This window comes from Notamacropus eugenii, chromosome 1 (genome assembly GCF_028372415.1).
Source record: "Notamacropus eugenii isolate mMacEug1 chromosome 1, mMacEug1.pri_v2, whole genome shotgun sequence".
Lineage (NCBI taxonomy): Eukaryota > Metazoa > Chordata > Mammalia > Diprotodontia > Macropodidae > Notamacropus > Notamacropus eugenii.
The window spans coordinates 34622830-34648413 of record NC_092872.1 but is presented as its reverse complement, the minus strand read 5'-3'; the positions used below and the strand labels follow the sequence as shown (position 1 = coordinate 34648413).

Sequence of the window (25584 nt, the reverse complement as noted above, 5' to 3'; positions counted from 1 at the left end):
ATACTATTTTCTCCACAGCCAAACAAACAGGAACTCTCATCTTCTTAAACCTTGTCATCTATAGCATGAATGATCTGGAATGTTTAATGTTTTTACATTGATTTCCATGGTTTAAACACTTTCTTGCTTCTCCTCCCCCAAAATATCATCCTAGCCACATATATTTTAAAAATCAAACATTTATTTAGTCTTCACTATGGGTGCCTCACACAACACGCTGGCCCTAGGGAAACAATGATAAAGTAAGATTCAGTTCTTACCTTCTAATGCTCGAGGAGAGGCAGCAGATTGTCATGGTAAGAATGTTTGATATTATTTTAGAGACACCTGACATCAAATCTCACTTCTGATATTTTCTAATTGACCTGGGAAGTGGCAGAATGATCCTCTTGGAATAAGAGTTGTTCTTACATTCAGGAAGAAAGAGTTTAAGTCTTCCCTTTGATTCATACTGGCTTTATGAACCAAGACAAGATTCTTAGGTAATTTTCTAATATTCTAAGCTTAATTGTCAGAAAGGAGTTTCTTCACTAAAAGTTCACTGATGGTGTCACAACTATGGAGTCTTAAATTAAAAAACAAAATGAAACACGCTAACTGGGGTCTTTCACCCTTAGTTACATTATCTTCAAAATGTGCATAATAATACCAATAATATTTACCCTGAAGGGCTGTTGTATCAAGAGAGAGAAGAAAGTGTTTTGTAAACTTTGAAGTACAATTTAATTGTTATTTATTAAAAATTATATGCAAGTAAAATCTGATACATTTTAATTCAAGTATACAGGAAATATATGAACATAATGAGATGAAATATTAGAGAAAGAAGGCAATATATAAAAGTATGTGTGTTTGGGGGTTCATGGAAGAGGCGAGAGCTGAGCTGACCTTGGTAGGAAGAAAAAGATTTCAATTAGGAAAGTCTGGAAGGAAAGCCATTTTTTTTTTATTTGATTGGAGAACTTCTCATTACACAGATGAAGCCTCACCAAATTGACAGCGATAAATAACTCAGCTACAAGCTGCTGGAAGGCACAGTGGATAGACTGCTGGGCCTAGATTCAGGTTTACTCCTCCTGAGTTCGAATCTGGCCTCAGACACTTTCTAGCTATGTGACCTTGAGGAAGTCACTTAATCTTGTTTCTTCAGTTTCCCTCATCTATAAAATTAGCTGGGGAAGGAAATAGCAAATCACTATGGGGTCTTTGAGAAGAAAACACCAAAAGGGGTCACAAAGAGTCAGACATGACTGAAAAATGATTACACAATGATAAACACTCAAATACACAAGAATTTATTAAGAAAATCTAATAGTTTTTGGTATGTTAACTTATTGCTCATGAGTATATAGAGGGAAAGAAACTGACAAGTACTTGTTGAATAAAATTTAAAACTGGAAACGATCTGAAAACTAGGGCATAATAACAAAGTCATCTTGAAAATTGTGATCTACAAAGATCTGATTTAAGGGGAGTCAACTATTTTAATCACTTTCTTTACTGCCATGTTGAGTTTGCAGCAAGACTAAAATAATTATCAAGTTAGGAAGGTTCTGTTATTAAAATATGATTCATTGTGTGAACAGACAACCAAAGATACCGAAACCTGAAATTAAGAACAAAGGACTTTAAAATAATCCAATTTGGTTTCCAGAGTCACCAGAATTTAAAATGACAATGTTCACCAAAGTTCAAAATGCAGTGAATCATCTGGTTTCCTCTGTCCTTAATTTCCGTCCTGACATTTTCCTCCAAGGTTTTCCAAGAAGCAAAATAAGAGTTAAATAAAACATAATTTTAAAAAGATAGATGGAGAGGAGAGGAGAAGAGGAAGAGGAGGAAGAGGTTGAGAGAGAGATTAGAAAAATAAGACAAAAAATGGGGGGGGCAAATTGAGGAGTTCTAATTTTGATAAAGGGAAAGAATGACAAAAGAAAAAAAAAATAGATTACAAAGGGTCAAAGACCTGAGAAGAATTGAAAGACCACAGGAAAGACAAGAGATTTTACAAAAGCTTGACTCTGAGAAATCCGTTTCAATTTCTTTTCCTTTCATATTTTCCTTCCATAATTGGAATAAACTTTCAAACCAAAGGAAGAAATGGACAGAAATGACAAAGTTGTAATTTTCCTCAAAGAGTGAATCCCCATGAGTTACTTTTGGATACTCAGGAATCTCACAGTATGATATCCTACAGGATATTACTTAACCTATTAATGTGTTTGATGGTGACTTGAGGATTATTTTTTAAAATAAATGTGCATATACATACACACATATATGTACATAAAACAAGTTGAATATGGAGCTTTCTCTTTTACTACTGTTCCTTACATGTTTGAAATGTCCATGTTTGCTGAAAATTCTTAGGTTCATGATTGAAAATGAAAAACAATTAAAAGTCCCTTTTATAGTTTGCTTATAGTTTGCTAGAGAGGAAAATCAAGATGCCTCAGCTAGAAAATGGACATTTGTGAGATTGCAATACTAATTCTAATCACTGGGTAGCAAATAAAATGGACAGGGCAATTTTAGGTTTGGAGGGACTCTTAGAGATCACATAAAGTTCTCTCATTTCACAGATGTGGAAACAGAGACCCAGAAAACTTAAGTAAATTGATTATCATCATACTGTTAGCAGCAATTGACCCTCAAGATTTTGTAACCAGTATTGAAGAAGAGAAAATTCCTCTAGGATTACAGATTTTGAATCAACTTCAACTCCTACATTAGTTCCAAATGGTCCAGCATTTGATTAGATTAATATGCAATGACATGTTTACATAATTTTTAAGTGAGATAGCATCATACAATGGATAAAGGACAGATTGTGTATTGAAGACTTGGCTTCAGGTCCCCCTGACAGATACTGGCTATGTGATTCTGGGAAATTAATTACAATCTAAACTAAGAGTGTGCTGGTAAATATTTAACAATTCACTCTGTGGGGAAAAAAATGTCATGACATATTTTTAAGTTTAATCTGCATTATTCAGTTTTCTTCAATACTTTCTTGTCTTGACAATCAATAGAACAATAAATCAAACCTAGTTTGCCAATTTCCAAAGTATAAATTCTAGCATAGAAAATGTAACAATTAACTCTCTTGACACTAGGAGCTGACTTCAGCATACCCTTGCCTCCAAGTCTTGGGGTCCATTCTCTAGGACGGTAAGCTAAACACAAATTGCTGATGTGCATTTAGGGAAAATTTTTCAACATTGGGAATTCCTGACATCAATGAAATCATAATTCTAAATCATACCCTCCATAAACAAAAAGTGCACTTTAAAATTTATCTAAAACCCACTACTCATTAAAATGTCAATTTTTAGTGTCTTTACTATTGAATTTTCCATCAAAATTTTATTTATTTTTACTGAGCTTTATACTTTTTTATTCAGTCATTAATCCAATTTTTCTGAGAACCTACTATGTGCAAGGAGTTCATTCACTCATTAATTGAATTTTTTTGAGCACCTACTATGTGCAAGGAACTCTTCTCAGCATCTATACTTTCTTATTTTTTCTCCTGGATCTGTGATGCCATTTGTACAGACAAAGCATTCCCCCTGAACAATTTCCTTTATTAATTGATCAGTAATTGTCCTGAAAATTAATTTTAGAGATTTTCCTGGGGGCACTGAGAATGATTTCTAGGATAGCAGAGCTAGTATGGATCAGAGATGGGTTGAGGACACATTTTCCTTTCTCCAATGCAAAGGATTTATCTAATAAATCACTTTGTTTCTCAAATACCTCTTTTTGAATTAACTAAAAATTATCCTATAAATCTTAAATTATTCCCCCTTTTTCTTTTCTTAATTGAACTTTGCCTACTTGGATATATAGTATGACACTCTCTGGGCACAATCATTTTGGTAGAAAATCCCTCGTTGCCATATTCCATACAAGCAACAATTTTTAAAAAAAAAGAATTAATTTTTGATTTCTATATATTCTAAACACTTCCTTGGATTGCTAGGATGCCAATAATTTGTGCAACACATTGGAAGTACTAAAACATAAATAATTATTAGTTTTGGCCAAGGTTTTGTTTCCATACCCATTAATTTCCTTCATAAAGAATTAATTGGTTCATGGGGAAGGATAAGAAGGATGAGTAGAGAAAGCTGAGCTCTCCCAAGATTCTCTTCCAAACTACTCTAAGATAATGCCGGAAATCAAATTTTGGAGAAGCAAGGCAACAAAAAAAGGTTAGAGTGACACATTCTTTCACTCCAAGACAACATCAGAGGTCAGAAAGAGAGATTTTTGACATGGGGGTGGGGAAGAGGCTGGCTCAGAGCCCATGTGGATGAAACACTAGTGGTGGTAATAGGTGGTAGAGAGAAGCAGCTGCATCTTCAAGGAATCTAAAGTCAGAGGTAGTCAGGAGTCCTGGCAACTTGTCAGAAAAAGATTACAGGGTACTCCTATGCTAGCACTGGATGTAGGATCACATGCTGCTTTGTAAATCCATTACCTATACTTACTGGGTCATAGTTCAAGGTGGAATTTTGGGAAAGAGGCAATGGAAGCCTTGAGGGATAGTATTGTCTTTGGCCAAAAGGGTTGAGGGACCATGAGCATAAGTGTAGACCAAGAGAGCAGTAACCATACTTATCATGATATAACACTGCCTTGGAAGCATTAAAACTTTTCAAACTCCCAGACCTAACATTGAAAAAGAGAAGTATGAGAATGTCTTAAGGTTGAGACAGAGTCCCTCTTACCCTACACCAAGGACAGAGATCAACATAAACATAAAGTTCCAAATCAAGAAACAGGGTGGGAAAATGAACAAAGAGCAACAACAAAAAAGAACCTGACCATAAGAAACTAGTGTGGTCAGAGGGAAGGTCAAGACACAAACTTCAAAGAAATCAACAGTCTCAAACAAAGCTACAAAGTAAAATGTGAATTAGATATAAGCCCAACAAGAATTCCTGAATGAGCTAAAAAAAATTTCAAAACCAAATAAAAGTAGTAGAGGAAAAAATATGTAAATAAATAAAAAAATGAAATGACAAATAATAATTTGGTTAAAAAAAAGAAAGAGGCACAAAAATACTCAAGAAAATAGAACCTTAAAAAAGAGAATTGACCAAATGGAAAAAGAGGTACAAAAGCTCACCAAAGTAATTCATTTCTTAAATATTAGAATTGTACTACTAACACACTGCTAATGACTCCACAAGAAATCAAGGAACAATAAAACAAAGTCAAAAGAATGAAAAACATAGAAGAAAACATAAAATATCTTATAGGAAAAAGACATGACTTGGAAAATAGATAGGGGAGACATAATTTAAGAACCATTAGATTACTCAAAATCCATGATCAAAAAGGATCCAAGAAGCCATATTTGAAGAAATCATCAATTAAAACTACTTTAATATTTCACAACCAGACTGTAAATTAACAATTGAAAGAATGTACCTATCACCAACCTGAAAGACAATTCCAAAGTTCAAACTTTCAGGAATATTATAGTCAAATACCAGAGCTACCAAGTCAAAGAGAGAATATTTCAAGCAGACACAAAGCAATCATTCAAATACTTTGGGACCATAGTCAAGATCACATAAAATTTAGTAGCTACCATGTTAAAGGAACAGACAGCTTAGGATATGCCAGTCTAGAAGACAAAAGAACTGACATTACAACCAAGAATAACCTACCTAGCAAAACTAAGTATAATTCTTTCAGGATAAAGTGAATATTTAATGAAATAGAGGAGTTCCAAGTATTCCTGATGGAAAGGCAAGAGTTGAATAGAAAAGGTAACTTTCAGATAAAAGACTAAAGAGAAAAATTTTTTAAAGGTTTAAAATGAAAGACAAATCATAAGGGACTCAATAAGGTCAACCTGTTTAGTATTCTATGTAGGAAAATCATGTATCTTTTAAAAATTTTATCACCATTATGGCAATTAGAAGGATTCTATATAGAAAGAAGGTTCAGAAGTGAGTCAGTTATGTTGGAAGGAGGTAAAAGAAATGGATAGCCAAGAAAAAGGAATGCCTTGAGAGAAGAGGAAAAAAAGGAAGAAGAATGGCAGAAATTATCTCCAATAAAAGAGGCATGCAGGGAAAAGCTTTTACAGTGGAGGGAAAATGTTTGGAGGGGGTGGGTAGCACATGAACCTCATTCACATCTAAATTGTTTCAGAGAGGGAAAAATAAATAGCTCCTACACAATTGGCAATAGAAATCTTGCCCAATAGGGAAGTATGAGGGGAAGGGAAGGAAGTAAAGGATGGGGGAGTGATGAAAACTAGGGCAGATAAAAGAAAGTAATGGAAAGAAACAATACAGATTTTAAAGGGGAACAGGATAAAGAGAGAGAGAGAAGGGTAACAGAAGAAAACAGAATGGAGGGGAATGCACAGTTCATAATAATACCTGTGAATATAAATGGGATAAATTCATCCATAAAATGAAAATGGGTATCAGAACAAACTAGAATACAGAATCCAACAATATGTTGTTTACAAGAAACACACTTGAAACAGACACACATAGAGTTAAATTAGGAGGCTGGAAGAGAATTTATTATATTTTAGCTGAAGTTACAAGGGCAAGGATAGCAATCAAGGTCTCAGGAAAAACAAAAGTTTTGGTTGGTTTTATGAAAAAAAATGAATAAATAGAAAAATCATTAATTTTATTTTTAAAAAAGAGAAAACTAAATTACTAGTTTCAAAAACAAAAATGGTGACATTACCACCAATGAATCAATTATTATACTCAATTATATGCAAGCAAAACAGATAGTCTAAGTGAAATGGATGAATGTTTACAAAAATATAAACTTCCCAGACTGATAGAAGATGGAAATATAAAATTTAAGTAACACTATCTTACAAAAATAAATTGAACAACCATCAATGAGTTACTTATAAAATAATTTCAGAATAAGCAGCAGCACTAGTTATTTCTGGAAATCTCAGGCCATAGACAGTAAAGGGTGTCAAACAACTGGTCAGAAGTGGATTACAGGGATATTTTTGCTAGCACTGAGGCAAGACTCTGTTGCTTTTCCCATACTCAGTCCATATCTATATCCAGATCACAATTGTACATGGCAGTCCCAGGGTGAGGAGGAGTACTATCATAGCAGAGCTTGTAGCAGCGATGGAGGGGGGACCTTCCTCACAGTTTCAGGGCAGAAAAGAGTGCTTGTGGTGACTCACAGGTGAGAATGCAGGCCAGGCGAAGAAGGAATACATTGCCTTACATCATACCACCTTGAAAGAACTGAAAACTTACAGATTTCTAGAAATATCTGAAAACAGCTGCACAAGACCCCTGAATCTTGGGACAGTGCACTCTCCACTCTAGAAGCTGATCTCTACCTTAATAAATAGTTAAAAGTGAACTAATATGCTGGGGAAATAAGTAAACAACAGAAAAAAGTCTATGAAAATTACATTGGTGAAAAGGAAGATCAAAACATACACTTAAAAGAAGAAAACAAAGTCAAAACTCCTACATCCAAAGACTCCAAGAAAAATATGAATTGGTCTCAGACCATGGAAGGGCTCAAAAAGGATTTTTAAAATCAAATAAGATAGGTAGAAGAAAAATTGTGAAGAGAAATGGGAGTGATGCAACAAAATCATGAAATATAAGTCAATAAATAGCTTTGGAGACACACAAAAAAATTCTTAGGAAAATAACACCTTAAAAAAACAGACTGGACCAAATGGTAAAAGAGGTTCAAAAAGCCAGGGAGGAGAAGAATGTCTTGAAAGTAGAATTAGCCAAATGGAAAAGGAAGTCCAAAAGCTCACTGAAGAAAATAATTGCTTAAAAATTAGAATGGAGCATATGGAAGCCAATGACTTCATGAGAAACCAAGAAACAATAAAATCAAACCAAAAGAATGGGAAAAAAAGGAATACGATGTGAAATATCTCACTGGAAAAATAATTTCCCTGGAATAGAGATCCAGGAGAGATAATTTAAAAATTATTGGACTACCTGAAAATTATGATTTTAAAAAAGAGCCTAGACATAATCTTGCAAGAAATTATCCAGGAAAATTACCCTGATAGTCTAGAACCAGAGGGTAAAATAGAAATTGAAAGAAATCACTGATGACCTCCAGAAAGAAATCCTAAAATGAAAGTTTCCAGGAATGGTAGAGCCAAATTGTAGAGTTCCCACTTCAAGAAGAATTATTGCAAGCAGTCAGAAAGAAACAATTCAAGAGTGGTAGAGTCACAGTCAGGATAGCAGAAGATTCAGCAACTTCTACATTAAAGGATTGGAGGGCCTGGAATAAGATATTCCAGAAGGAAAAGGAGCTAGAATTGCAACCAAGAACCACGTACTCAGTAAAACTGAATCCTTCAGGGGAAAAGGGACATTCAGTGAGATAGAGGACTTTCCATCATTCTTACTGAAAAGACCAGAGCTGAATAGAAAATTTGACTTTCAAATACCAGATTCAAGAGAAGTATAAAAAGGTAAACAAGAAAGGGACTTAACTCATTGTAACCCATAAGACTTTTCTCATTAATAGGTTAGGTAGAAGGAGTATTTGTATCTATCTAGAATACACACACACACACACACACACACACACACACACACACACACACACACACATACATCTACAGACAGAGGACACAGGGGTGAGTTGAATATAAAGGTATGATATCTAAAAATAAAATTCAGGGATAATAGGGGAATATACTGGGAGGAAGAAAAAGGGAGAGATAGAATTAGGTAAATTATCTCATGTAAAAGAGACAATAAAAAGCTTTTATAATAGAATTAAAGAGGGGGGAAGTGAGAGGGAGTAAATGAAACTTTCTGCCATCAAAATTAACTCAAAGAAGGAATGACATACACACTCAATTAGATATAGAAATCTATTCTACCCTACCAGAAAGGAGGAAGGGAATGAGATAAGATAAGGGCAGGAAATAAAAGGGAGGGCCTATTAAGGAAGGGGGTCGTCAGAAGCATAATGCTTTTGAGGAAGGACAGGGTGAAAAGAGAGAGAGAATAGAAGAAATGAGGACAGGGGAATAGGATGAAGGGAAATACAGTTAGCAAAATCAACTGTGAAAAAAATTTAAAGCAAATTTCTCCGATAAAGGCCTCATTTCTCAAACGTAGAGAACTGAGTCTAATTTATAGAAAGATATTATTCCCCAATTGACAAATTATCAAAAGATCTGATCAATCAATTTTGAGATGAAATCATCAAAGTTATCTATGGCCATATGAAAAAATGAACTCAATATAGACTGGAGAAATGCAAAATAAAACAATTCTGAGGTACTTTTAGATTGGCTGATAGCATAGAAAAGGCAAATGACAAATACTGGAGAAGATGTGGGAAAAATGAGACTTTAATACACTGTTGGTGGAATTTTGAAATGATTCATTCATTCTGTAAAAAAAATTTGAAACTATGACCAAAGGGCTATAAAACCATGCATACCCTTTTAATAAGCAATACCACTACTAGGTCTGTATTCCAAAAGAGGTTAAAAACAAATAGGAAAAGGATCTATATGTACCAAAAATACTTATAGCAGCTCTTTTCTGGGGTTAAAAGATTAAAAGTTGAGGGGAAGCTCATCAATCAGGGAGTAGTTCAACAAGTTGTGGTATCTGATTGTGATGGAATACTATTGTGCTATAATAAATGATGAGCAGGATGCTCTCAGAAAAACACCAGGAAAGGCTTACTTGAGCTAACGTAAAGTGAAACATACTATGTTCTAAGTAACAGCGATATTGTTAAGTGACCAACCATGAATGACTTAGCTATTCTCAGCAATACAACTATCCAACACAATTCTGAAGAACTTATGAAAAATGCTATCCCTCCCCAAGGGGAAAAAAAAAAAACTGATGTTGTCTGAATAGAGATCAAAAACATGGTTTTTTTTACTTATTTTATTTTCTTGGGGTTTTTTTTTTGTTGTTGTTGTTGTCTATGTCTTCTTTCACAACACGACTATTATGGATATATTTTCATGACTATATATGTATAACTGATATCGAATTGCTTGGCTTCTCAATGGGAGGTGAAGAGGAATGAAGGGAGAGAATTTGGAACTCAAAGCTTTAAAAACAAATGCTAAAAATTGTTTTTACATGTAACTGGAGAAAAATAAAATACTGAATAAAAGCTAAGAAAAAAAAAAAGAAAAAATATGCCCATGACCAGAAGGATTCACAAGTCAATTCTAACAAACATTTGAGGAACAATTACTTCCAATAATATATAAACTATTTTTAAAATTAGGTAAAGAATGAGCCCAATAATATCTTTTTTATGACACAAATATTGTTTGATACCTAAACCAGGGAGGACAAAAACAGAAAAAAAGTATAGGCCAATTTCCTTAATGAATACTGACAGAGAAGTTTTAAATAATTTATTAGGGAGGAGATTACAACAATATATCACAAGAACCTTACACTCTAGTCAGATGGGATTTATACCAGGAAAACAGGGCTGGTTCAATATTAGGAAATCTATCAATAATATTGACCATATGAAAAATAATAACAAAAATTACATGATTACAACATTGGATGCAGAAAAAAGTTTTTGACAAAAAACAACATTAATTCCTATTAAAATATATTTTAGAGCATCAGAAACAATGGAGCCTTTCTTAAAATGATAAATGCTATTTAAAACTGAGAGTGAACAACTGTAACAGACATAAACTTGAAGTCTTCCAAATAGGACCAGGAAGCAAGAATGTCCATGATCAGAACTGTTACTCCATATTGTGCTAGAAATGCTAGTTATATCAATAAGACAAGAAAAAGAAATTAAGAGAATAAAAGTAGGCAATGAGGAAACAAATCTGCCACTCTTTGCAGGGGATATGATGGTATATTTAGAAAACCACAGAGAATCACCTAAAAAAAAAAGACTAAGTAAGACTCCAGAAGACTTGAAGGTTATATATTAAACCCATATAAATCGTCACCATTTCTATACACTACCACTATAACCGACCAGGAAAAGATAAAAATAGAAATTTCACTTAAGGTGACTGCAGAAAATATAAAATACTTGGAACTAAGCCTGCTAAGACAAACCCAGGGATTATATGAACACAACAACAAAACACTTCGCACAAATGAAATTATGTCCAAACAATTGGAGAAATAGTAATTGCTCATGGGTAGGCTGAGCCAATATCATAACAATGACAATTCTATGTAAATTAGCTCACTTAATGCCATAACAATCAAACTACCAAAGAATTATTTTAAAGAACTAGAAAGAATAGTAACAAAAATTTGCCTGGAAGAAAAAAAGTCAAGAATATCAAGGTAAACGATGAAAAGTAATATGAAGGAAGCAGTACCAGATTTCAAAGTATATTAAAAACTTGTAATCATCAAAACAATCTAGTACCAACTAAGAAATGGAGTAGTTGATTGGTTGAATAGATTGAGTACATGATACAAAGTAGTAAATGGTGAAGTAATTTTGCTTTTGATAAATTCAAAGTTTCAAGCTTTTTTGAGAAAAATTTAAGGGAAAATTGGAGAGCAGTGTCATAGAAACTGGGCATAGACAAATTGCTGGTACCATATAGTAAGAAAAGCCAAAAGAAATAAATGATTTAGACATAAATGGTTGTTGGGACTGGAAGCTCAATTCCGTGTGGATAGTCTCGGGCAGGTAAAAGTGGGACTTCTAAATCTTAGAGTCTTACGAGGCCCTCCATGAACAGCGGGGATTCAAGAAGGTCAGACTGAGCTAGCTCGGCTAGCTCGGGTATTTCCGCCTCTCCCCCGGAGATACCTGATGGGTGGAGTCTCCCTGCCCTCGAGGTCGTCCCGGATTGGAGCACACCTAGTTACCTAACAGCATGGTATTGAGATGCAAACTGTGTGGCTGAAGATTAAGCAGGATTGAGGAAGCCTGAAAGCTCTCTCTTAGCACGTGTGGAGCCAAGAGGACAGTAAGGCTCCGCTTCTTTTCTTTCCTCTCTCCCCTCCCCCTCTCTCCCCGCTTGTACTTCTACTTCCAATCCCTTAAGCTTAGCCTCCTTAGGAAATCTCCCCCTCTTCCTCCTAAGGAAGACCTTCCCCTGCACTTGTAACCAATTCCCTGGAATAAAGCTCAACCCCTGTTCGACTCTGGAACGTCCTTTCTCTCATATGTGCATCCGGCGTGGCCAGCCGAAGACCTGGGACAGGTAGGAAAGACTCGGGTAGCCCAATACAGGCCTCTAGGCTTGGCAAATGGTAATATCATAAGTAAATTAGGGAAGCTTGCAAAAATGTATCTGTCAAATATATGGATAAAGGAAGAGTTTATGACCAAAGAAGAGTTAGAGATGAACACAATAAATAAAATAGATGTTCTTGATTGAATGAAATTAAAAAGCTTTTACACAAATAATACTAATGCAGTCAAAATTTGAAGGAAAATAGTAAAGTGGGAAAAATGTAGCAAGTTTATCTGATAAGGGTGTTATTTCTCAAACATTTAGGGAATTGATTCAAATTTATAAAAATAAGAGTCATTCCACAGTTGCTAAATCGTCAAAGGATAGGAAGTTTTTTTGCCCCCAGAGGAAAAAATCAAAATTATAATTAGGAATATAAAAAAAATGCTCTGAATCACTATTGATCAGAGAAATGCTAATTAAAACAATTTTGATACCACTTCACATCTGTCAAATTGTTTATCATGACAGAAAAAGAAAGTTACAGTAATTGGAGGGGGTGTAGGAAAATTGTGAAACTATGTATTATTGGTAGAGTTTTGAACTAGTATAATGATTCTGGAGAACAATTTGGAACTCTGCCCAAAGGCCTGCAAAACTGCATACCATTTGCCCTAGAAATATGCCACTAAGTCTGTATCCCAAAAAGATCAAAGAAAGGGAAAAGGACCTATTTGCACTATATATGTGTGTTGTATTATGGTGACCTACTGCGCTATAATGATGGAAGAGCAGAAAGGTTTCAGAAAAGCTTGAAAGACTTATATGAAATGATGCAAAGTGAAATGAACAGAACCAGAACACCACTGTACATATTGTTAAGATGATAAACTGTTGGGAGGATAGGGGAGGAATTCTTGGTGGGGAAGGAAGTTAAGTAATAGGAGGGCAAGGTCATTTGTAGAATTAAAGTAGAGGAGTCAGGAGGGTTAGGAAATAAAAGACATGCACAAACATAAAAAAGATTAGGAGTAGAATTGTTAGGGAAACTATATGTCTATATATGTCTATAGACATATATACATGAGTATATGTGCATGTATATATCTATATATAAACACATTTGCAATTAATTGTACCCTTTAGGGGGAGGAAGGGGAGAAAAAGAACAAAATTTTTAAAACATACAGCAGAGAACAAAAGAAAACTTACAAAGAAGAAAATAAAAGATGGACAGCTCTCTACAAAACATGAAACATTTATCTTAAAAATTTACTGTTATGGATTTTGAATCTACTCATGTTCTACTGTATAGCTGATATGATTTTTTCTTTTTTTTACTTTGTATTTAACTTTCAATAATTATATTTATGAAATGTTTCTTTTTCTTTTCTCTATTCTGTACTTGAGTTCTGGTGTTTGAGTCTAAAAGTGAAAAAAAAAGATGATTAACTATAAAAGACTTAGCCACACTGAATAAGATATTGATCCAAGACAATTCCAAAGGACCCATGAGGAAAAATGTTATCCACCTCCAGAGGGAAGACTCATTAAACTCTGAATGCAGACTGAAGCATGATTCTTTTTTTTACTATTTTATATTTATTGTTTTCTTTTGAAAAATAGCTAAAATGGAAATACATTGTGCATGACCTCACTTGTATAACTGTCATCAAACTGCTTGCTTCTCAATGAGTGGGGATGGGTTGGAGGAAAGGAGAAAATTTGGAACTCCATTTTTAAAAATAACTGTTACAAATTTTACATGTAATTAGGTAATATCTAATGAAGTAAACAGAAATATTTTAAAAATTATTTGGCGAGATTGATTTATCTTGATCTCTGTATTTCAGTATCTATCAATTAAAGTCTAGTTAACTCAGTAGCTAAATCATCTGTGAATTGAGTTTTATTTTGGCTTTGACCTTGTGTGCAATAGAAGTTTTGTGTGTATCTGCTCACATGTACATGCGCAATAGGTAACTGTGTGCTTTAACATTTCATGACTATATTCATTTGCAATAGCGCTATCCTTTTATTATAGGTCAAATCCTATTATACATATATTTTTAAATCAAAGAGATTTTCAAATAGTTTGCCATAATATAATTTTGTTCTATCGATTATTACTTAAAATAATTTCATTGGGGCCTGAAAACCTTTAATAGTGTTGGTTTTAATGGAATTTGATCTGTATAAATAAAGAAGATCTAACCATTTTCTCAAGTATTTGCTGAAAATTACACACACACGTTTGATCTCCACAATATTCGTAGTTCTAGAACTGAAAGAAAGCCTGCAAGAAGCTGAATATGAGGAGTCTGCTTTGAAGTTATGCAATTATAAAAATGATCCTTAATTTTCATCTAATGGCTTAGATTGGATTAAATGGCTATTTCAATAATGGGATATATCTTGTTTGGATTCTCACAAACCACCTTTACTTTTATTACCTTCCATTTCACAATAGACTCCATCAAACCTATTAATAATGTTTCTGAAAAGCATATGTTTAACACACTTGATAACCTTCCCTCCTCTAGCTCTCTTTCATCTCATCTTGTAATAGGGAGTGTGGAAAAATCCATTTTGCCTTTGAAACTCTGCTTTTGTGGACCTATCATTGTAATTTTTCCATATAGTGCTTTTGTTCTTTTGAAAACTATTTTTTCTACAATGCAAAATTTACTATAAAATATCCTAATACTATTTACAAAATTTCAGAAGTCCTTTTTTTCCTCAATAGGAGTTAGAGATCATTGGATTGTTATCCAGTTGCCATGCTGCCATCTACTGACTATCACTGACTTCAGAGGCATAAAAATACTTTCTTATGAATCATTATCCCTTGAAATCCAGCTATACGGCTCATTCATCTTTAAATATTAAAAATAAAATCTATATTAAATCAAGGGTTCCCATTAGACTGATTAAATCCACTGTATTTAGAACTAAAGGGCATCTGAAATTCTGATACAAGCCATGCATTGTATTTTGAAAGAAAGAAACCCATGTGTCTTTTGTTGCATTAGGTTAGAGCGGGTACAAAAGGCATATCTGTTCCACATTAATCCTGTGTATTCTCCATCAGAAAGATTTGTAATGTTTGCATATATTTGCTTTTCAATCAACCTGAAGCTCCCTTACCCCTGAAAAAAAAATCTTGACTTAGTTCTTGCCTCTGTAAGATGTCCCTGAATACACAATGCAAGTAACAGCATTTCCAGTTTAGAAAGTAAATGGGCATGACTTTTTTATCCTGATAGCAGAAGACTATTGTGAAAAATAAAAGTGGAGGTGGTCAATTTCCTATTTTGAGTTTCTCAACATGGAAATTCAAAATATAGTCCAATTTCTAACAATTGCATACTTCTAAAGCACTTCCTTATGACAATCCTGAGGTAGCAAGGTGAGTATCTTTTCTCCCAATTCTTTTTTTTTTTTTTAAATAAGGAAACTGAGACTTAGAGAGAGGTTAAGTGACTTGTGTGGGATCATCTAGTAAGTCTGAGTGAGTTTTGAAGTCAGGTCATTTGACTCTAATTCCAGCTTTCTTGATACAACAGAAAGGAAGGAACAAGGAAGGAAGGAAGAAAGGAAGGAAGCAAGAAAGGAAGGAAGGAAGGAAGGAAGGAAGGAAGGAAGGAAGGAAGGAAGGAAGGAAGGAAGGAAGGAAGGAAGGAAACTATTAAATATTCTCATTATAACAAGTGTTATCCTTATAACAAAAATAAATGAGACAATTTCTACCTCCTAGTGCTTACATTCTAAAGGGGGTGGGGGTGGGGGTTAGCGGAAAACCCATATGAAATGAGGCTAATTTGGTCTGGGAAGTCAAAAGAATAATTACTTGATGCATAGAGAACCCAATTTAATATCCTTTATAGAGGCAATTACAGCAGGAGGCAGAAAGAGGCATCGGAGGAAGGTGATATACTCCATGTCAAGATAGTTTACAAAATGATACAGGCAGAAATTTCATCATCATGTGAAACATTATCTGATGTAGGATTGGCTAGAAAGAGTGAGCTAGGTGAAGTTTTACTCCTTTACCTACTATTCAAGACATCTTAGCACCAGGGTGGGAGCTCCAATTTTAAGCAGATCAGTAGTCCCAGGGACTAGTTCATGACTTCTGTAAGCCTCTGAATTCATTTCTTCAGTGATTCCATTTTAGAAGTTAAAGTTAAAGAAACTAAACTAATGGCTAAATGCTATGGAATAAAACCCCTCTACCAAAATACTTATACCAGTGTTACTAGTAAATAAATACTGGCAGGGAAATACATCTAGTATTTGGGTAATGTCTAAAGCAAATAAGTGTAATCAAATATTTTTGTTATAACTGATAACATGAAAATTATAAAAATATAGAAAGATATATGAAGTGATCCAGGGTAAAGGGAACACCTCAGACAGTTAATAGCTGATTTATTGGACAAGGAGAGGAATGGCATCCAAAAGAAACATGAGTTTAAAATATAAACTTATCTGCCTAGTCTCAAGAAGTATGAGAATAGGAGATTATGAGCCATGTTCCTTCATAAAGCATATAGAAGTAGTAAAGGCTTAAACCAGTTTAAAGAAAGCTTGGTGAAAGACCTGAGGAGCTATTAAAAGTTATTAAAGTTATTAAAGAATGGTCATGGAGAGAAAAAATGGAGGGAGGGATGCAGAAAAGTTCTGCAGAGATTTTGATGTTTAAAAAAAGAACTCTTCTCACTATTAAAAATAGTAGGTTATTAAGCATCATAATCCCAGAGAGAGGAAACAGAAATGGTAGTAAAGACAACAAAGTAAGAAAAAGCAGCTAGTTGCTGCTAATGCAGCATTTTATTCAGGGTCAGGGAGACATGAGTTTGAATATAACTTCAGACGCTTGCTCTGTGACTCCAGAAAAACCATATGATTTCTCTGACATTTAATTTCTTCATCTATAAAAGAAGGGGGTTGGACTCAATAACCTCTAAAGTTTTTTTTTTTTTTAATTCTAAAACTATGATTCTATGACTATAAGATCCAATGAACATACCGGAAAAACAGTGCTGGAGACCACACAATAGTAGGCTATGAGGGTGATAATGATAATTATGAGGATCTGTAGGGAATGAATTTATAAGGTACATGAAGGAAGAAAATTTACCATCCTATGAGGTGGGGTGGGGGGTCTTAATCTAATCAGTACATGGTAAAAAAAATGGATGAAGAATGTTTATCAGATGATTATGACATGCAGTTGAATGGATACCCTAGACCTTATCATTTAATGTCTTAATTTATATTATTTATATCTAATCTATTTCTATATCCTTATTTTATATACACAGAAAATACAAATGGTCAATGGGTTACACCAGAAAAAAACAAAAGGAGAAAAATGTACTGGACCACCTTAAAAAACCTACAAAGTGAGGAATTTCAAAGAGGAGGAGAGAGGGTCCAGCTTGAAGTTAAATGATGGCAAATCAGGAAAAGAAACCTGAAAATCTGCAGTGTTCAGGTAAACACTCAATTCACCTTTCAAATCCAAATATCTCAGAAATGAAGGAAGATACTCTTTACCTTTTCAATCTTGGAAATAAATCTCATGATTTACAGGTTTGGAGATGTAAAGTTTGCATGTGTTGGAGGAAGTTCTGCCCCACTGAAAACTTTCATTAGCTGTATTGGTGAAGAGTTGGGACTTGTACAACCTGGCATGGACCATGCTACCATTTGTGAAGGCAGTGGCTGTTATGCCTTGTATAAGATTGGGCCTGTGTTACCAGGTAGCTGTGATATGGGAGTTGCTTCCATTGGAACCATGTTACATCAACTCATCAAGTTACTGTATCATGCCAAGTGTTCCGATGTTGTCATTGGTATTGGCACAGTGGCATAGATCTAGAGCCTGGTTCAGTGGTGCTAACTAGAAAAGTTTTGGATTCTTGCTTCAAACTTGAATTTGAACAAATTGTTTTGGGGAAACCCATAGAACAAAATATGGAGCTCAGTGATGACCTAAATCAGGAATTAATAGAATGTGCCAAGGAGATGAACAAGTTTAATACTGTCATGAGAAACAGCGTGTGTACCTTAGGCTTTTATGAAGGTCAAGCTCAGTAGGATGGTGCTTTCTGCTCATATACAGACAAGGATAAGCAAGAATATTTACAGGCAGCTTATGATGCATGAATCAGAAACATTGAGATGGAATCTTCTATCTTTGCAGCCATGTGTGGTGCCACTGGCCCCAAAGCTGCTTTTATGTCTATTACTCTTTTAAATCATGTACAGGATGATCACATTAGCAGCTCCCATGAGGTACTTATTAAGGATCAAGAGATCACAAATTTAGTAGGACACTTCATCAAGAAACATCTGGAAGGAAAAACATGAAAATCTTATTTGTTTATTTTATTTTAAGAAAATACTGTAATTGTTTGCAATTAAAATAATGTATCCAGTTGCATTCTTTCTAATATTTCATAAATCAAATATCAAAGAAAAGTGACTTGTTTTTTTTAAAAAAAGAAACCTGCAAAGCTTTAATGACCCCAAAACTTCCTCTAGCCACAAAGGACTGCCTTTTTAATGTTAATATTGTGCTGGTATTATATGGATTACAGGCATGGAAAACATCAGTCTCCAAAATAAGAAGCTTAATATTAGAAAGCAGGCAATGGAGAGATGAGAGCAGGCTATAATACAGAACCAAAGAGGGACTTTGAAGGTAAACAAAAATAAAATGTCAACAGGAAAATGCATGATTGAAAAAAGAACCTACGCTAGTCAATCACTGAGGACAAGCATTGACAGGGGGACAGCCAAAATTGCTCCACTGGCACCCATGTTTTATCAGGAGAAAGTAAGGAACCCTTCTAACATATTGGGTAGATGCTCTGTGGTAGACTTAAAAGAGAACATGGTCATGAATTGCAGAAACTGGGCAATCATGAATGGACTATGATCTGCATTGTTAGAAGGCACACCAAAATGGTTAAAACCCCTTATGCATTTGAGCATTTGTTAAAATTAATATACATTTGGTATGAAAAGAAATTGAAAATACTTTTGGGTTCATGGTCTTATATCTGGCCTCAATATTTTAATTTCTTATTTGAATTTTATTTTTATGATTACTGCTCAATTTTTAATAAAAACTTCCAGTGAGATTTGATAACACTGATACCCAAATTTTCATGCTTCCTATATGTTCTATTAATACACTATGATCTTTTAAATAGTGAATTTAGGAACAACAAAGGAGAAAAATATTAGCATGTGTTTTAAGAGATTCATTGAGTATGGCATCAGAGCAGCACAAAATTATAGGAGCTACTTGTTAAGTCCTCGGATGCCACCTAGTCTATACTTCAAACTACTTAGGAATGATTTTATCATATTCTCACAAGGTCCTCAAATCTCTGCTTGAAAATGGGGTAGGGGAAAATGTAATAAGGGGTCTCTTACACATTATGATTTGTTCAGAGCCAGAGTCTGAGAAACTCAAAATACTAATGATTTCCTGAAGAAATGAAGCTTTAGCAAGTAAAAGAGAGAAAAGAGGAAAATGCTACTAATATTTTCATTGATGTTGAACCAGAATCTGAGTCAAAGACAGAGAAACTGAATAACAAGAAAGGCAGAGAGCAGTAAAGTCAATTTCTAGTAAAATAAATTATGGCACTCATAATAGATTGCATTTACTTAGAAATTTAAGATTTACAAAGTACTTTCTTCACTTTGGGAGATTTATAATTAAAGTATGTGCTCTTGTAGCCAAAGGTTAAGGCTGCATTGAATAAGGCCGTGGCAAGGGGTATAACCAAGGCTGGGAAAAAAAGGCTGGCTCAGGTTCAAGGGTATGAAAATGGAAGCTTTTTCATGTATTTACAATCACATTTTTATCTTTGTTTAACGAGTGTCCCAACCATTGCCTCTCATCTGTTCTTTGTGAATGGGTCACATTATTCTTGTCATATATGTCCTTGATAATGGATTTTTTGGACTTTTTGAATCCTTTCTTTCCAAGTAATCAATGGGAAGATCTGGCAGATATTTTATTTCCATCATCGAATCTTATGTTTCAATTTTTTTGAGATGGTAGTGTTCCATAACTGTTGTTTAACTTCTCTTTAAATGCCTTTGTATCCTTTTCTACTCTTCCATTACATTTTACATTTTTTTTTTTATATTTTATAAGTCAGCTTCTAACAAGGCATTTCAAACTCTCATCCCCCATCCAACCAGCCAACACTAGTCAACGGTGTCTGGAATGTACTCCCTCCTCACTTCAGTCTCTTAGAATCTTTAACTCTCCTCACAATACACCTCCAGTGTCATCTCCAATCAGAAACTCTTCTCCCTAAAGTAACTGATGGTGTCTCTGGCCTCAAGTTGTTGTGTTCTTACTTTTTTGTGTGAATACTACATTCCTTCTCCAAGTATAGAGTAGATTCAGAGGTGGCAGCAAGATGGCAGATTACAGGCAACCCAGGTGAACTGTCACAATGTTATCCTCCAAACAAATTTAAAATAAATCATTGAATCAAATTTTGGAGTGTCAGAGTCAACAAAAGGTCAGAGTAAGATATTTTTTCCAGCCTAAGAAAATTTAGAAGGTCAGAAGGAAAAGTTTGTGATAGCTGGGTGGAAGCCTGTCTGGAACCCACACATGGTGCCAGTAACAGTGGCTGCAGCAGTTTCAGGAGCTTTCAGGGCACAAATAATAAAAGTTTTAAACAAGTGGTCAGAAAGAGATTTCAGGGGATTTTGCTGGCACTTATCTTCAATTCTATTTCCTATACCTAATTCTGGATCACAATTCCAGGGAAGAGAGAAGTGTTGGGGGTCAGTTACAAGGAAGCAGGAGACCTGGTCACAGTTCCAGGGCAAAGAGAGTATTAGAACTTGTGGCTGCAGGGTTCAAGGGGTCCTTCCTAGGTAAATACCAGAATACAGACCAGGAGAGCAGTGATCACACCTCTTTTCAGATCAAAACTCTTGGTTTTGGAAAAACCAAAAACTTGCAGATCCCCAGAATTAGCTCTGAAAACAGCAGCCCAGAGAAGTTCAAAACTTGGGACAGTTCCTTCTCACACTAAAGTGATGGAAAAGAATGTTATTAACCTGCAGAGAAAGAACTGATTAACAGTGCAAATTGAAGTATATTTTTTTTCACTCTACTTTTCTTGCTTTTTGTTGGAAACAAGGCCAACATGGAAATATTTTGCATGATTTCACATGTATAATTCCACTATTTATTTTCTCAGTGGGTGTGGGTGATGGTGGTAGGAAAGATTAGAATTTGGAACTCAAAATTTAAAAGGAAAAGAATGCTAATATATATATATATATGTCTACATATATATGTTGTATATGTATATGTGGGTACATATGTATATAACCAACTGCTACTCTAAACCAACCTCACGACTGACTCCTAATGTCTTCATAGAAAAGAGATTGCTTACTGTCTAGAGTGGTTTATATGTTCTTTCAGCCCCTTTCTTATGGTATTTCAATAAGTTGAAATTTCTCTTGTAAATCAATCAATAAACATTTCTTAAGCACTCACTATGTGCCATACACAGTGATAAGTGCTGGGGATACAGAAACAGGCAAATGGCAGTCTCTGCCCTCCAAGAGCTCACAAGTATATACAGGATAAATAGGAAAATTAACAGAGAGAATTTCAACAGAATTGAAATTGAGGGGTTAGGGAACTCAAAATCTTGTAAAAATGAATACTAATTTTTAAATGTAATGGGGAAAAATAAAATGCTAAATAAAATTTAAAAGCCCTAAAATTCTACACTTGATTATTTTTTTAAAAAAAAGAGGCATTAGGAAAGACTTCTTATAGACGGTAGGATTTAACTGAAACTAAAAGGAATCCATGGAGGTGAATATTCTGAGTAGAGGAGGGATCGCATTAGAGAGAATGCTCAGAACCAAAAGAGACAGTATCTTGTTTGTGATATCAGTGACTTGACTTTCCCATATTTCACTTAAATAGGTCAAGTAGATCTGCTGTAATCACATACAATGTCTTACCCTCCTATTTATTCTTTCTTCTAATTTGACCATTATTTTGAACCTGAACAATCAATTACTCTGATTCACACAACCAATTCTAGGGTCAAGGACATATCTAAGTATCACTTCTGATCTGTTAAAACATAGTTGATTTCTTTTTAATGTAGTTTGGTTACTTATGATGAGAGTCAATATTTTCACCTTCAGATTTCCTCCTTAAAGTATAAATAGTATACCTCTTTGAGGTTCCTTGAAAATCTAAAAGCCATGTCTTTTTTCTTTAATCCCTACTTACATTTTCCAACATAATTTTTCTTTTTAGTGCTTCCTTCTGCAATGAAGTCAAAGAATATCAAAGTGTATTCAGAAGGCCATAGGATTATAGATCTAGAGTTAGAAAGGATGTCAAAGGTCATCTAATCCAATCCTTCATTATATTGAAGGAAACTAAAGAAGTTTGAAATTATTTAGAGAATATTAGAGGTAGTGTTTGAGTTAAAATCTCACAACTTCATAGTTTATCTTAAATAAGTTCTTATAGAATCTTTCTACTTTTTCATGTTTTCCAGTGAATATTGGTAAATAATCTATAATTATGGTAAATAGATGGCAGAAACTAGAAGATATCACTTATACTACAAAGATATGACCAAGTATACAATAAAATTATATTTCTTGTTTATTCTAGTCACAGGATAAAATTAACTTTACAAATAATATTCAATGTAATTAAAATGCTATATCAAAAAAAAAAAACAACTTAAAAATAAGACAGCTAAAACCAACTAAAATCAGGTTCATTGGAACACATGGGTGTTTTTGTGTGTGACATGATATTGAGTTTCCCAGAAAGTATCTCCTGCTAGTCTCCTTGCTACTCAAGAAAATAAAAGACCTGCCTTGCACATTGCTACATCCCTGATTTCTTCCTTCCACTAACAAAGGGCATTTCTTTTAATTGCAAATTAGAGATCTTATATTAACTTGCAATCTGACCACAAAGTGGCTGCCACTACCCTTTCCTGAAAACAGGTTATATGATGGCATAGGCAGGCACTAAATTTCACATGGGGCACAATAGAACATGAACAAAAAAGAAAGGTTAGGAAAGTAAAAATGAATGCTATGTTTCATATAAAAAGGGAGAGAGAGAGAGAGAGAGAGAGAGAGAGAGAGAGAGAGAGAGAGAGAGAGAAAGAGAGAGAGAAAGAGAGAGAGAAAGAGAGAGAGAGACTATGTGTGTATATGTGTATACATGTGTTTGTGTGGATACTATGAAATATCATGGAAGTTTAGTAATGTAAAGTTTAGCTTACATAGAAAGATTGCCAATTACAGACAATAATATGGAATTATTTTTTAAAAGTATCTGAAGATATAGTAATCAGATAAACTACCATATCATATATGCATATGTAAAGATTAAGCATATATAAAGATTATACAAATATAGTCTAAAAGATTAGTTATTAATACTAGCACCTTCAATTTATGAGGTGACATTATTTACCAAGCAATTTACTTCATCTTTGATACATCCTATAAGAACTGAACAGGAAGATCCATGGATGGATGGTATGTCAAAGTTGAAAAGAACCTTAGAAATCACTTCACCAGTTTTTTTTTCCTAAAGAAGAATCTGAAGCTCAGAAAAGTTAAAGGACTCATATGAGGTTGTCGAGCTACTTAATGGCGGAACTAGAAAATAAAATTCCTTCTGAGCCCAACTCCAACATTCTCACTAAACAACAATCTTAAAAGTACAGATTTCATGCCAGACGTGTGCTTTCATTCCATCTACTCTACCCTTCTCATTTCACAGAAGAGCACACTGAGGTCTAAGGACATTAAGTGACATTTTTTAACATCAGAAAACCCCTATGTAGCCAATGGGAGATCCAAACCTAGGTCCTTGGGATCTAAACGCAGTGGTGTTTTGACTTTTTGGGTTGTTTCCCTCTCAAAATTATTTGAATTGTCAATATTTATTCAGTTATTTCAGGCATGTCTGACTCTCTGTAACCCCTTTGGGGTTTTCTTGGCAAAGATGTTGGAGCGGTTTGCCATTTCCCTCTCAAGCTCATTTTACAGATCAGGAAACTGAGTCAAACAAGGTTAAGTGGTTTCCCCAGGGTCACACAGATGAAGACATATTTGAAATCAGGTCTTCCTAACTCCAACTCCAGTGCTCAATTAGCTACAATATAAAAAAATTACAACAATGCTTTTGTGAAAGTAAAATGTTAGAATTTAAATGACCCCTATGCATACTTGATTAGAGAGAAACTACTGAAATGTTTATTAAATGGAATATTAAAAATAAAGCTGATCATGGAGTACATATTCTATTTCCAACATTATGAATTCAATAATAAACTCCAATTGCCTTTGAAGGCTCCATCCCCTTAATATTCTTTTCCTTTCAATTATTTTTATATACTTTCTGTTCACTCATCAGTATACAGGTTGTCTACCTTAAACCCAACCTCCTCCCCTCCCCAATGGAATGTAAGTTTCTTAAGTGAAGGGGTGTTTTGTTTTTGCTTTACCTTCCTCAGTATGTACCACAGTGCCTGGCACATAGTAGGTGCCAGGCCTAGAGGCCTGAGGGCTACCCGAGTCTTCCCTTACCTCTATCGGAGGTCTTCGGTTGGCCAAACCGGATGCTCATATGAGAGAAAGGACGTTCCAGAGTCGAACAAGGGTTGAGCTTTATTTCAGGGTCTAGTTACAAGTGCAGGGGAATTATTCCTTAGGAGGGAGCGAAGAATCTCCCAAGGAGGCAAAGATCTTACAATAAGAGATTGGAAGTAGAAGTATAAGTGGGGAGAGAGGGGGAGGGGAGAGAGGAGAGAGGAAAAGCGAAGCCTTCTGTCCTGTCCGCTCCGCGCCCCTCCCGCCAAGAGAACTTTCAGGCTTTCCTGATCCTACTTAAACTCTCCAGCAGCATAGTTTGCATCTGAATACCGTGCTGTTAGATAACAATAGTGTGCCCAGATCCGGGACAATCTCGAGGGCGGGGAGAGCTCTCTCCCATCACGTTTCTCATGGGAAGAGGTGGAAATACACGAGATAGCTCGGTTCACCTCGATTTGCAGTCGTTTCCTGGGGGGTCTCCTGAGAACTCTAAGATTTAGAAGTTCCCACCTTTACCCGCCCAAGACTGTCCACCTGGAATTGAGCTTCCATCCCCAGCAAGTAGGCATTTAAAAATGTTTACTGAATAAAACTTACTGTGTGAGCGCTCACCCATGTAAAACTGAAAAGGCTTACAAGTTGTAATCAATAGAATTTGGTCAATTTAACTCCACAAACTGAGCCATAAGATACTTCTAAATAAAGAAGAAAGGATGATGGACATTGCTAAGAAGATAAAGTCAGTATGCAATAGG

General features: G+C 34.8%; 1 long non-coding RNA gene and 1 pseudogene across 1 annotated transcript in view; one reads left to right on the top strand and one right to left on the bottom strand.

Moving 5' to 3' along the window:
• Positions 1-25584, bottom strand: part of LOC140496620 (uncharacterized) — a 785173-nt gene that overhangs the window by 585500 nt on the left and 174089 nt on the right. The window lies entirely within an intron of this gene.
• LOC140528931 (uridine phosphorylase 1 pseudogene) lies at positions 17630-18550 on the top strand (annotated as a pseudogene).